This window comes from Cannabis sativa, chromosome 4 (assembly GCF_029168945.1).
Source record: "Cannabis sativa cultivar Pink pepper isolate KNU-18-1 chromosome 4, ASM2916894v1, whole genome shotgun sequence".
NCBI classification, from domain to species: Eukaryota; Viridiplantae; Streptophyta; class Magnoliopsida; order Rosales; family Cannabaceae; genus Cannabis; species Cannabis sativa.
In genome coordinates, this window is record NC_083604.1 from 77198225 (window position 1) to 77210803 (window position 12579).

A 12579-nucleotide genomic window follows, 5' to 3' on the forward strand; every position below is an offset into this window, starting at 1 on the left:
ATTACAGGTGATGCTTGACGGTTATCTTTTCCTCGAAGATCAAGGGAACATGTATGTACATTATGAAATGTACTCACCTCAAACATGTTAGAAAGTACGTTCTTCTTCGCTCTTAATCTCCACCCACAATCTGTATCCTTACATGTGACGTACCAAATATCAGTACCGGACTTCCTAACGTAGTAGTCAAACCCTTTCTTCATTGCATACAGGCCAACAACCATCTTTAAATGCTCTTTGTCTCTAAAAAACTTTCCCACATGTAACTCCCCGCCTGGTGTGCCACCCGTAGATATATAATGACTATGATCCTCGATGTCTTCTCTTGTATACATTTTCTCCTTGAATTTACCGTAACTTGTCGAAGAAGAAAATGGATCGCTCCATCCAGTCACATTGGTACCTCGAGCATCAGTAGGACCACTAACATCATTGGTCTCTCTACCATTATTAGGACCTGTACTGTCAGTAGTTCCTCTAGCATGACTGGTTTCGCCTGGACGACTACTACTAGTACCAGGTGTTTGGCAATTTTCTCTACGGGGCATTCTTTTATGTGTCGGTGGCCTCGGTGGCCTCGGTGGTATTTGGTACGATAGTGGAGTCAAGTTCAAAGGTACAGCAACAGGGGCCTCTGTACCTTCGTCGTCTCTTTACGCCATCATTGCCCTCAACATAATATTCAGGGTCTGGACCATCACAAAAACCATCAATGAAGGGCATTTGTGCTACAATATCAGCACTCGGCATCATAGTGTTTAATTCAGGTAATACATCCGCAACCAACACCTCTGGATTTGTTTCTGGAACAAAACTCCCAACCTCGCTACGATTATCCTTAACAGAACTTGGTGTGGGACTAGGATCAACCCAAACATTCTTCTTTAACAAAGTCACAAACAAAGGAATAAATTCATCTGGCTTCTTCGCAAGTGTAGATAAAAAGTACCTTGCACGCTTATCATTTCGAATAACTTCAGCAGGATACTCATAGCCTTTCCTGTACTTGTAATTTACTTCCAATTTCAAGTCATACTCCGCTTTGTCAACATCCAGTTCTTCGTACAAAACATCAACCAAACCTGAGTAGCTTAGGTTCGGATCAATGTCAATTGTCAAAGCGGCACTCCCTTTATAAATCCAATCTCTACCATCAAGCTCCCAAACACCATTATACATAACACACGCATTAACAGTTGAATCTGTCACAAACATTTAAAAAAACACAGTTATAATTTACAACAAAAATCTCACCGAAAAAAATCTTAATTAATCATTAATAACAAAACAATAATAATTAATTGATAATAAAACAATAATTAATAATTAATAAATAATAATAAAATAATTATTAATAAAAAAATGAAAAATAAAACTATAATTAATAATTCATAATAAAACAATAATTAATAATAAAAAATTACAAAAAAATAATAATAAAATATAATTAATAATTATTACTAAAACCATAAAAAATATAACAATAATTAATAAAACAATAATTAATAATAATTCATAATATAAAACAATTATTATTTAAAATAATAATTAATAATAAAAAATAATTATTAATTGATAATAAAATAATAATTATTAATAAAAGAAAAATTAATAACACAAATATTAATAAATCACTACAAAATAAATTAAGCATACAATAATAAACAATAAATAATCATAATTAATTAAATAAAAAAAAAAAAAACTTGCAGTAGGGTCCGATTGGTCCGACCATCGGACCCCATGGAGGTGCATCGGACCATCCTTTAAAAAAATAAAAAAAATTCAAAAAAGATCCAAAAACCACTCGGGTCCGATGTCGGACCCATATGGAGAGCATCGGCCCCAGGGTCAAAAAAAATTAAAAAATCAAATTTCCCATAAAAAAATAACAAAAAAAAACCAAAAGGGTCGGACCATCGGACCCACATGGTCCGACCATCGGACCCATCGGGCCCACATAAAGAGCATCGGACCCAGGGCCAAAAAATACAAAAATAAATAAAAAAAAACCAAAAGGGTCGGACCATCGGACCCACATGGTCCGACCATCGGACCCATCGGGCCCACATAAAGAGCATCGGACCCGAGTCCAAAAAATAAAAAATAAAAAAAAACCAAAAGGGTCGGACCATCGGACCCACATGGTCCGACCATCGGACCCATCGGGCCCACATAAAGAGCATCGGACCCAGGTCCAAAAAATAAAAAAAAAATTAAAAAAATACAGAACGGGTCAGACCATCGGACCCACATGGTCCGACCATCGGACCCATCGGGCCGTCTTCCCTGCCATCAAATTTTTCAGCTCATCGGACCCCCATCGGGCCAGCATCGGGCCCGACGAAAAAAATGCAGAAAACCAGAACAAATCCAGATTTCACAGGCAGCAAACTTTATCAGAAAAAAACGGCTAAATAACGACGACAATCTACAGATCAAGCATCAAAATAACATTCTAAACTAAATATAACAACAACAAACAAGATTGTTCAAACAAAAAAAAAATTACCCATAAGTTAGTGTATGATGCTCGTCCAAAAATGAGAGAAATTATGTGGTGAGCCTTGTGGTGAGCCTTGTGCAGTGTGGTGCTAGTGTAGTGAGGATGAGAATAGAGGAGCAAAATTTGACCTCCTCTGTGTAGCTTCGGGCAGGTTAGAGAAAAGAAGAGAGAGGGAAAGAGAGAAGAAGTGATAGGGGGGTGAAGGAAAAAAGAGAGGGTATTTTGGGCATAATAGAAAAATTGTCATATATTTTAAATATAGGGTATTATGAGTTTTGAGGATAAATTTTATTATTTATTAAGCATACAAATTCAAATTTCCCTATGGGTAAGAGGCACTCTGTCCAAAAGCCACCACCATTGAAGACAGTGCAACTCTCTCTCTCTTATTTCTCTCTCTTTAAGGATTAATCAACTTCATCTTCTTCATGTTATTTTGTCCCAATGTCTAGGCCTTCTTATCCTCCGACTGTGAGTTTTTTTTTTTTTTTTTTTTTTTTTTTTTCGATTTCGAGAGAGAGAGGAAGAGAGAGGTCAGATGGTCGGACCTTGGGGTCCGATTGGTCGGACCCCATCGGACCCCAAGGTCCGACCATCGGCCGTGGTTTTTTTTTTTTTCTTGATTTCGAGAGAGAGGTCAGATGGTCGGACCTTGGGGTCCGATGGGTCCGATTGGTCGGACCCCATCGGACCCCAAGGTCCGACCATCGGCCGTGGGTTTTTTTTTTTTTTTTTTCTTCAAATTTCAGAAAGGGCCGGGGTTGAGCGTTCGGCCGTGGTTCAGTTCGACGAAGGAATGCTCGGGCTCGGGGTCGGGGTTGAGGGTTGGTTCGTTGAGTGATGGTTCGGCTGGCTGCGTTTTTGAGAGAGGGGGTTTGGCTGAGAGAGATGAAGAGAGAGGAAGAGAGAGGCTGATTCAAATGAGGGGGGTAGTTTAGGAAAATTGGAAAAGTGGTCATACATAACCAATTTTAATAACTTTGGATTCAGGAAAAAAATTATAGGTATTAGTAAGTATATTAATTCAAATTTCCCTAAAGAAATTAAAAATATCTATTTCAGTCATTTTATTAAAGGTTAAATATGTAATTATAATTTTGGGGTGTAGTTAGAATTTTGTGGGGTGTAAATATAACTTCCCATAAGACAATAATGAAAATTACATTTACGTACATGTAAATAAAGTTTCAGCTATGCCCTTGTTAAGAAAAGTAATTTCAACTATACCCCAATTAAATTTAAAAATTAAAAATTAAAAATACAACACAGCATTTATGTATTGTAGACCTTATATATTAATACAAAACATATCGACCTTTTGTTAAGTTTTACTGAAAAAATAACTATTAAGATTTGTCACTAAATATTTTGTTGGTTGTAAAAATCAGTAAATAATATATAATAGGGGAATTACTTAATATACTATTTTTTTTAACTTTTTTTTTTTAAATTTACGGTTTTGGTTTCTAAAGTGGTTGCAACACTAGTTGCAATAGGGGTTTCTATACGATTTTTTGTTGCAAATTAAGTTGCAACGCTAGTTGCAATATGAGCTTCTATGTAAAATTCCGTAAAAATGCAAAAAAAAAAAAAAAATAGTTAGAAGTGTAAAAATGAAAAAACCCTATATAGTATGAAAATAAGGTTTTTATAAAAATATTAAATTTTGAGTAAAAATTTACAATTTTATTGTCACATAATTTTTTTTTACAAAAATATAGTCTTTTTATAAAACAACCGTAATATAAAATAGAATAATCAAAACAACAGTAGAACAACTAAAAAATAATTGTGGAACAACAGTGAAAATTTAATACAGTACACAGTATAAAACTTACATATTTTTGAAAAAAATTCTACCCTACAGTAAAAAAATAAAAAATTTAGTATGTGGTGTAAAAACCCCTATAAAATAATTTTACCTACACTAAAATTACTAAAGAGTAAGTCCGACCTTTTTTTTTTGGGAAGAGTAATATATTTTACATCAATTTATTAGTACAAATAGTTTTTTAAATTCAATGAAGATCGAGTGACACCAATTTTTTTTGAGAAATGTAAGTAAATGACTATATTTCTAACTTTATAGATAGTTAATGTCCATTTTTTAAAATAATAAAGCAAATGTCCTTTTTTACTTTTTAATACTTAAAATACCCTTCATTATATAAAAGGTATTATATGTTTTATTCCTTTAATAGAAATTATGAAAAACAATAAATCAAAATCTATCTACTGAATTTTTGTCAACTATTTTTTCATTATATAAAATGTATTATATATTTTATTCTTTTACATTTTGCTGCTGTTGTTGTTGTCTAATATGTTATTTAACCATATAATTAATTTTTTATTAATATATCATATGATATACAAATAATATACCTTAAACTAATATACATATATCACAAACTTAAACTAATATACTATTAAATGAATTGTTTTTCACAATATACAGTAGCATACAAAAATTATATATCACAATCATAAGCAGATATACCATAGTCAAAAATTAATATACCACCAACATAGTGAAAAAAAAAATATACAAAAAATTTAATTTAATATTCCACAAGTTTTTCTTTTCTTGTTCTTTCCTTCATGAAATACCAATGAACATAAAATCAATATACCTCAGTCAAATATAACTATACCTCATACTTAAATTAATACTTAATAGTTTTTTTTTTCTTTATATCCTTCACGATATACATATCACATACAAACGATATACCTTAGACCAATATAAATATACCATAAACTTAAACTAATATACTATTAAATGATTTTTTTTCCACGATATATAATAACATATAAAAACTATATTATGCAATCATAAGCAGAAATACTATAGTGAAAAATTAATATACCAACAATATAGTGGAAAATATATATATAATAAAAATTTAATTTAATATTCCACATGTTTTCTTTTTCTTTTTCTTTCCTTCATGATATACTAATGAACATAAAGACAATATTTCTTAGTGAAATATAACTATACCTCAAACTTAAACTAATATTCCATATTTTTTAATTTCCGTCTTTCGTTCATTATATACCATAGCACATTAAAATAATATACTACAATCTTAAACTAATATACTACCTTTCAGTTATTTCAAAATATATATATATACTACCTTTCAGTTTTTTTTAATATATTATTGCACATAAAAACGATATATTATTGTGCAAAATAACTATACCAAACACTTAATTATTTAAGGTTATAATTGTAATTTTATCATCAAATTTTTAACTAAAAGGACATTTTGTTAATTTTTTTTAAAAAAGGGACCTTTATTAACTTAATTGTTAGATTTAGGACCATTTTACATCTTGACCCTTTTTTTTTTATTCAAGACTCAAGAGTGACACCAAATTAGTGTAAGTAAATTATGACTTTTGCCACAAAAGTAATACTTAGTGACTCAAATGCAATATTTTAGATTTTTTTTTAATTTTTAAATTTAATATTTCAGAATATATAATGACTTTCATGCTATAAAATTAACTAAATAATCACTTTCATGATTTTATCACAAAATTTTATTTAAAATTTAATGATACATTTAAAATAAGGTTTTAAATTTTGTGTGAGATATCATTACTTTTATCGAGTTTAAATATATCTTTATATATTAAAAGTAGCTATCTAACGGTAATTCTTGGTTTAACGATTTTTTTTAACGTCCAGGACGATCCTTTTTATTTTACAAACGGATCTCTTCTAACGCCGTTAACTATTAATCTTATTAAAAAAAAAGTTCAAAAAAAATTAAAAAACCAATCGACTCTTCCATTTCACTCTCCCGATCGCAATCTGAACAACTCTAAGGTGATCTTTGTGATGAGGAAGTCTCAGAGGTCAATCGATTTTTTTCCCTCGATTAGAGTCGACGATTGAAGAATTTCACTCTCCCAATCCCAATCTGAACGACTGTGATGAAGAAGTCTCGGAGGTCAATCGATTTTTTTCCATCGGTTGGACTCGACGATTGAAGGCATAAAGAACGATTTGGGTTCTTAATCGCTACTTTCCAATCAAAAATTGCAATTTTAGCCGCTTCAGTCGCTGAGTGCAGATGTTTCAAATTTGTGATTTACCAAAGACTTGTACAACTTCTTCTTTTGCTTGTTTCTTCTACTACTCTTTCAAGTCCGGAGTCAGTTCGACTCATTCACTTGCAAAATGTTTTTCGCTGATCTGCTATTGGAGATGAATCCACCCCAGCACCCCGCCGCCACTACTAGCCCCAAGGCTCGTAGATCTGACTCCAGATTTCTTTTTTGGTATATTGGACACGAGAATCGGTTAGTATCTCCACGCCCAAAACATTGATTTCAGACCCAACCCAGTTCACAGTGTTCACCATTCTCATCTTCTTCCACCTTGATTTCAGATAGTTTTTTTCGTTCTTAATGGATTTTGTTTGTTGGTGTAGATGGGAATTCTTGAAAGAAATTCTGCTTGGTGATTAGACTGATGAGATATTAATGGGATTTTGTTTGTTGGTGTTGATGGGAATGCTTGAAAGAAATTCTGCTTGTGTGGGAAAGGCAGAACATAGTAGTAGGTACTTGGCTAAATAACTTCTATAGGAAATTGAAGAACCCAGTTCTTATGTCACCCTGTGGTATGTTTGTGTATATAGTATAGTTCTATCCCAAATGAAATAGGAGAATTTGATTGACTGGGATTGTTATCTATTTTCATTTATGAATTGGGTTTTGTGTGAATTTTGATTTTGAATTTTTAAACTTTATTTATTTTCAGGAAGTGGGTCACTTTGAATTTGAGATACAAGAGGTTTTGCGCTGTAAGTTTCCTATATTTTTTTGTTATTCCATCTCAGTTGGGCTCTTCTTGTAACTTTTTCTTAATTAAATATTAATCAGATGATAATTAGTTACTTGTTTTTTGTTCTGTAAATTGAATTGCTTTATTTAGATAGGTCAATTGCTTTTGATAATTCATCTTAGGAGTAAAACCTTATGCAAAAATTTTATAACATAAGCTGTTTGATCCTTGATCATAGCATAGTTGTAAGGTTTAGAACAAAATAGAGCTTAATTAAGGCAGAGTGGTTTTGGACTTTGGTATGCTTTAACTGACTTGTGCTAGGAACGGGCTCTGTATTTGGGATTAATTATGTATGCATTCAATTGTGAATTTTTTCTTGGAATCATTAATAATAATGCTTGCTCATATGTTTCCTCTGATTCTGGTTCAAACATTATTTGGCTTTAAAGTTATTGTATTGGCCTTTAGCCAATGACATCAAAGTTTCTGTAAGTGGAACAACTTTTAAGATCAATATGGTCGAAAGTGTTGTCTTATGATGAGAAATATTTGAATGCAACTACTTTTATTTTTACTTCAAATGATTTTTCTGCCACTATCATCTAAATAAGAAACCAAAAGGGGAGTCATTTTGGTGGTTGATCATTTTATCCAAAATACTTCGGATACTTTCTAGAAACTTGGCCATCGTGTTTAGATGATATAACGATGCACAGTGGCCTTTCTTTGTTGTTGAGGTCTTCTTAGTCTTTAAAGTTATGATGTCTACCTTTGAATCAATACTTTTCATTTGTCTTTCCTTTTTACCTCATTACATTGTCTTCAAATCGACTGCAGACATACTTCATACAATTTTGTTTCATCGAGTTGTTGGTCTTGTGAGGCCCAAAGATGCGGATTTGGAACTTTTTGATATTACATATGTAAGTATTTGTGTTTTCATCATTGATAGTTCTTATATTTTGTTGTAGTAGTCATACTTTGTTATGATTATAAGTAATCACATATGTAATTTCTTACTTATTCAACACATGTTCCTTGGATGATTACTATATTTTTCTTACAACTAGATGACTTTTACTTGTATGGCTGCTATTTCTATGTGCTATCAAATGAAGTTCTCACGTGTTTATGTAAATCATAGGTATTTTATGTACTTCTCTTCACACATCTCTTATTTTATAGGTCCAATGTGGAGATTTGAAAATTGAAAAGAAAATCGAGGAGAAGATTGAGCAATTTATTAGTTGGGTTGAGAAACACCCCAACAAAAAGAGTCAGGTTTGTGGCGTTTGGACTGTTTAAATTTAAACAACATAATGTAGTTTGCGAGCTGGCTTCGAAAGATGTAAAATATATGTTTTTTTCTTTATGCTTTCCAAAAAGTACACTAAATTAAAATGTATGATGTTTATTTTCATTTCTCAGTAATAGGGATATGTTCTTTCTCAACTCATTGATTTGTCACATCCTTGTGTGAAATAAGTTCTGATGGAAAAGTTTATGTGGGAAAGGCAGAACATAGTAGTAGGTACTTGGCTAAATAACTTCTATAGGAAATTGAAGAACCCAGTTCCTATGCCACCTCGTGGTATGTTTGTGTATATAGTATAGTTCTATCCCGAATTAAAAAGGAGATTGATTGACTGGGATTATTATCTATTTGTACTTAAATGTAGATTCTTGATCTTCAAAGGTTTGGCTCCTGGAAAGCTCCTCTAGCTGATAAACTGCTTATAAGCTCCCAGATCATTATCCTTTGGTGATACTAATATCCTATGTTCATATAAAATAACGGTTGTTGGGGTTGGTCAATGCATTCGATGATTGGTTATCACGAATATATCTCCAGTTCAGTGTATTTGGTTACATGTATTGCAGCACTGGCCTACATGTTTGGAATGTCCCTGTGCACGTTTAAATTTAAGTGATTTAAAGTGATTAAGCAATTGCCTTTGTATTTTTCTTTTCTTATTTTTTATAATCTTGGCCAATGTCATATTCCTTAAAGATTATTATCTGGAAAGAGTTTACAATTTATAATAATTGTTTGCCTTCAACATATACGCATATTTTCTCATGTGACTTGTGATCTTTCCTTCTTTTTTCTTTCCATTAAGTGTAAAAGTTAACTATATTTTGACTTTATTAGAAACCATTTTTCTGTTCCTTAGTCTGTGGTTATACTTACACTAATTTAATTTGGTGAGTTAGGAAGGATATGAATGTGTTAAACGTGCAAAGGTTGCAGAATTTCTGATAGATAAGTTTCAAGATTTTGTTTGCCATTGCTATTTATTTATATAATAAACATGAGGGAAGAAAAACTGAATTTTGAAGTATTTCTTATTGTATTTGTTGGGTTGCTTATGAAGTTTCTGTCAGTAAAAGATTAAATCAAACATTATTTTATATCCCTTCCTAAGGTAACATTTAAAAGTTAGTTTGACATAGTTTTCTTTTTTTCTTTAATACAGATTTATGACTTTGACTGAGATTACAAGGATGTTGAAGTTGCTCTTTTCACTACTAAATATTTTGTTGTCTGAAACTGCTTGCCGAATGCAAAGTCAGATATGCTTTTATCAGCATGGAATCCTCCACCAGAGTGGGGAAATTTTCTTAACCAATACTAAAAAATAGTGCCAATAAGGTACTATGGTGCCAATAAGTTACTATTTTCAATTGATCAGTCATTCTACATCTTCTTCTTTCTGTTTCTTTCTTCCTTTCTTTTGTCTTGATTCTTTCTTTGAAGTAATCAGAGTCTAGATATTTTGCATAAAAAGAAAGGTGTAAATTAGAAAATACATTTGAAATTATGTGTTGATAAATTTTCGGTTCAATTTTCATACATGTTGTTAACTTTCACATGATGATTTATGAAATTACGTGTAATCATATAAATATTTTATTGTAAATATATTTTTTATTTTAAGACTTTATTTAATAATTTCTTTTTCTATTTTAAGATCACACATTTTCTTTAATTTTCATTACATAATATTTGCTTTAAATTTTACAAAACACATATATTGTTCATCTAAATTCTCTAAGTAAATAATAAATTTTATTTTCATATATTGTTATGACTTATATATACACAATTATATTTGATTAACCAAATATAATAACACAAATATTACTTTAAGAAAACAAATCATTTACATAATCATACCTTTATTAATAGAAATCTAAGAAAAATGAAGAACTAAACTTTAAATAAAACTAATATTTACGTGCCTCGGCACGTAACTTCTACCTAGTGTATATACTAGGTGGTCAAAAATGTGCCAAAGACACGTAATTTCTGTTAAAATTAATGGATTAATCATATTTCTTATTTTTATTAATTAATATCTAATTAAATTAGCAGATCAAATGTAAAAAAAATAAAATTTTAATCAAAATTACTAAAGATAAGTACATATTAATATTAGTGTCAACTAATTATTGGGTACCAGATCAATATGGTATTGAACACTTAAGGTGTCACATAACAATAATAGTACAAAAATCATTTACCAAAAAATAGTACGAAGATTATTCGTAAAAAGTAAAAATAGAAAGACAAAAAAAAATTACTAACCAATTATTGGGTACCACACCGATATTTTTTTTTTGAAAAATACGTTTATAAATATAATTGAAGTTAGACCTCATGGTCATTACAAAAGATATTAACAGGTATAATAGATATCTCTACCATGCCCGTAACATTGTTGGCAAACGCCCATTTGGTCACATTATGGGCCACACCGATATAGCATTAAGTACATGAAGAGTACCAATAACAAGTACAAAAAATTACTTTTAAAAAATAAAACAAAAAAACATAAAAGATAAAAAAAAATAGTAAATGGTACACAAATCATTCATAAAAAATTACTAACTAATTAATAATTATTTGCCAAAAATAATAGTAAATAGTACAAAGATCATCCATACAAATGAAAAAAATACAAGAGACAAAAAAAATTACAAATCACTTATATTGAGTATCATACCGATATGATATTAAGTACATTAAAAATACTAATAACAAGTACAAAAAATTATTTTTTTAAAAAAATAAAATTAAAACAAATTTAAAAAAGTACAAAAAAATGGGACCATACCGATATGGCATTAAACACATTAATGATAAGGCATTAAGCACATTAATAGTACCAATAATAAGTAAAAAAAATTATTTATCAAAATAAAATAAAAACAAAATTAAAAAAAAAAACAAACTTATAAACCACAAAATAAAATAAAATATTATAAAAAAAAATTGTAAAATAAATATTATAAAAAAATTGTGAAAAAAAAACTTAAAAAAAGACAAAAACAAGTCTTTTCTTTTGTCTTTTTGTGGAGATCCATTTATTTATAAATGTTAGATATATATATTTATGCCGGGACCAATCTATCTACAATTTCAAAGTAATTATTAATAGAATAAATATTATTAAATAAAGTAATGAAAAGTAGACTAATATATGTTAGAACTCTTTACATTGTTAATGTGTGGAAAGATAATATATTATATAAGATGAATGGATGAATGCGTTACTTTCTTATTGTCAATTAATTTTGAGATAAAACCTCATTCACTTTTTTCCAAATTTTAACATGTTAAAATGAATAAAAAAACCTCTAACAACTATCCGACCCAAGTTGTAACAATAACAAGATTCAATTTTATAAATAAATATATTATCTATTAATAATATAATTTATATAAATGTATAGGCATTAGATCTAAATAATATATTTATTGATTCAAAGAAAATAACTCAAATAATGAGAGCGTACCTTAATTCATAAATAGTAAATAATATTCTTTCGAGTATATATGACTTAGGGTTCTTTAGTTATTTCTCTCTTCATGGTGAAAGATGAGAATAATATTACTCTTATTTCTTGAGAGCTACTACCAATATATACTAGGTTATTAATTTTAAGTACTTTTAATTTAATCACTTAATAAATTAAAAATATTCTTAAAGATATTTACACATTTAGTCTATCATACTTTAATATTATGACCCACAATTACTAAATTATATCTTATTTGAGTCAAACTTTTGTATAACAATACATACAAATATACATATGAGCCTATTTTAGTCCAACAATATAATTATAGTAACTCTAACATACTTTTAGAATACACTTTCTATACTCAAGAATATATAATTTAATCTGAAGAATATAACCATTAAAATTATATATAATCATTGTATAAAATTATGTACAATTTTTGTACGTATATCTAGCA

The 12579-nt window shown here is 29.6% G+C and overlaps 1 long non-coding RNA gene across 1 annotated transcript; it reads left to right on the forward strand.

Moving 5' to 3' along the window:
• Positions 1-6318: 6318 nt before the first annotated feature.
• On the forward strand, positions 6319-8993 carry LOC115710328 (uncharacterized). Its single transcript, XR_009687502.1, has 4 exons — positions 6319-7146; positions 7287-7329; positions 8151-8236; positions 8499-8993. It is a non-coding gene; the product is annotated as an uncharacterized LOC115710328 (long non-coding RNA).
• Positions 8994-12579: the final 3586 nt, after the last annotated feature.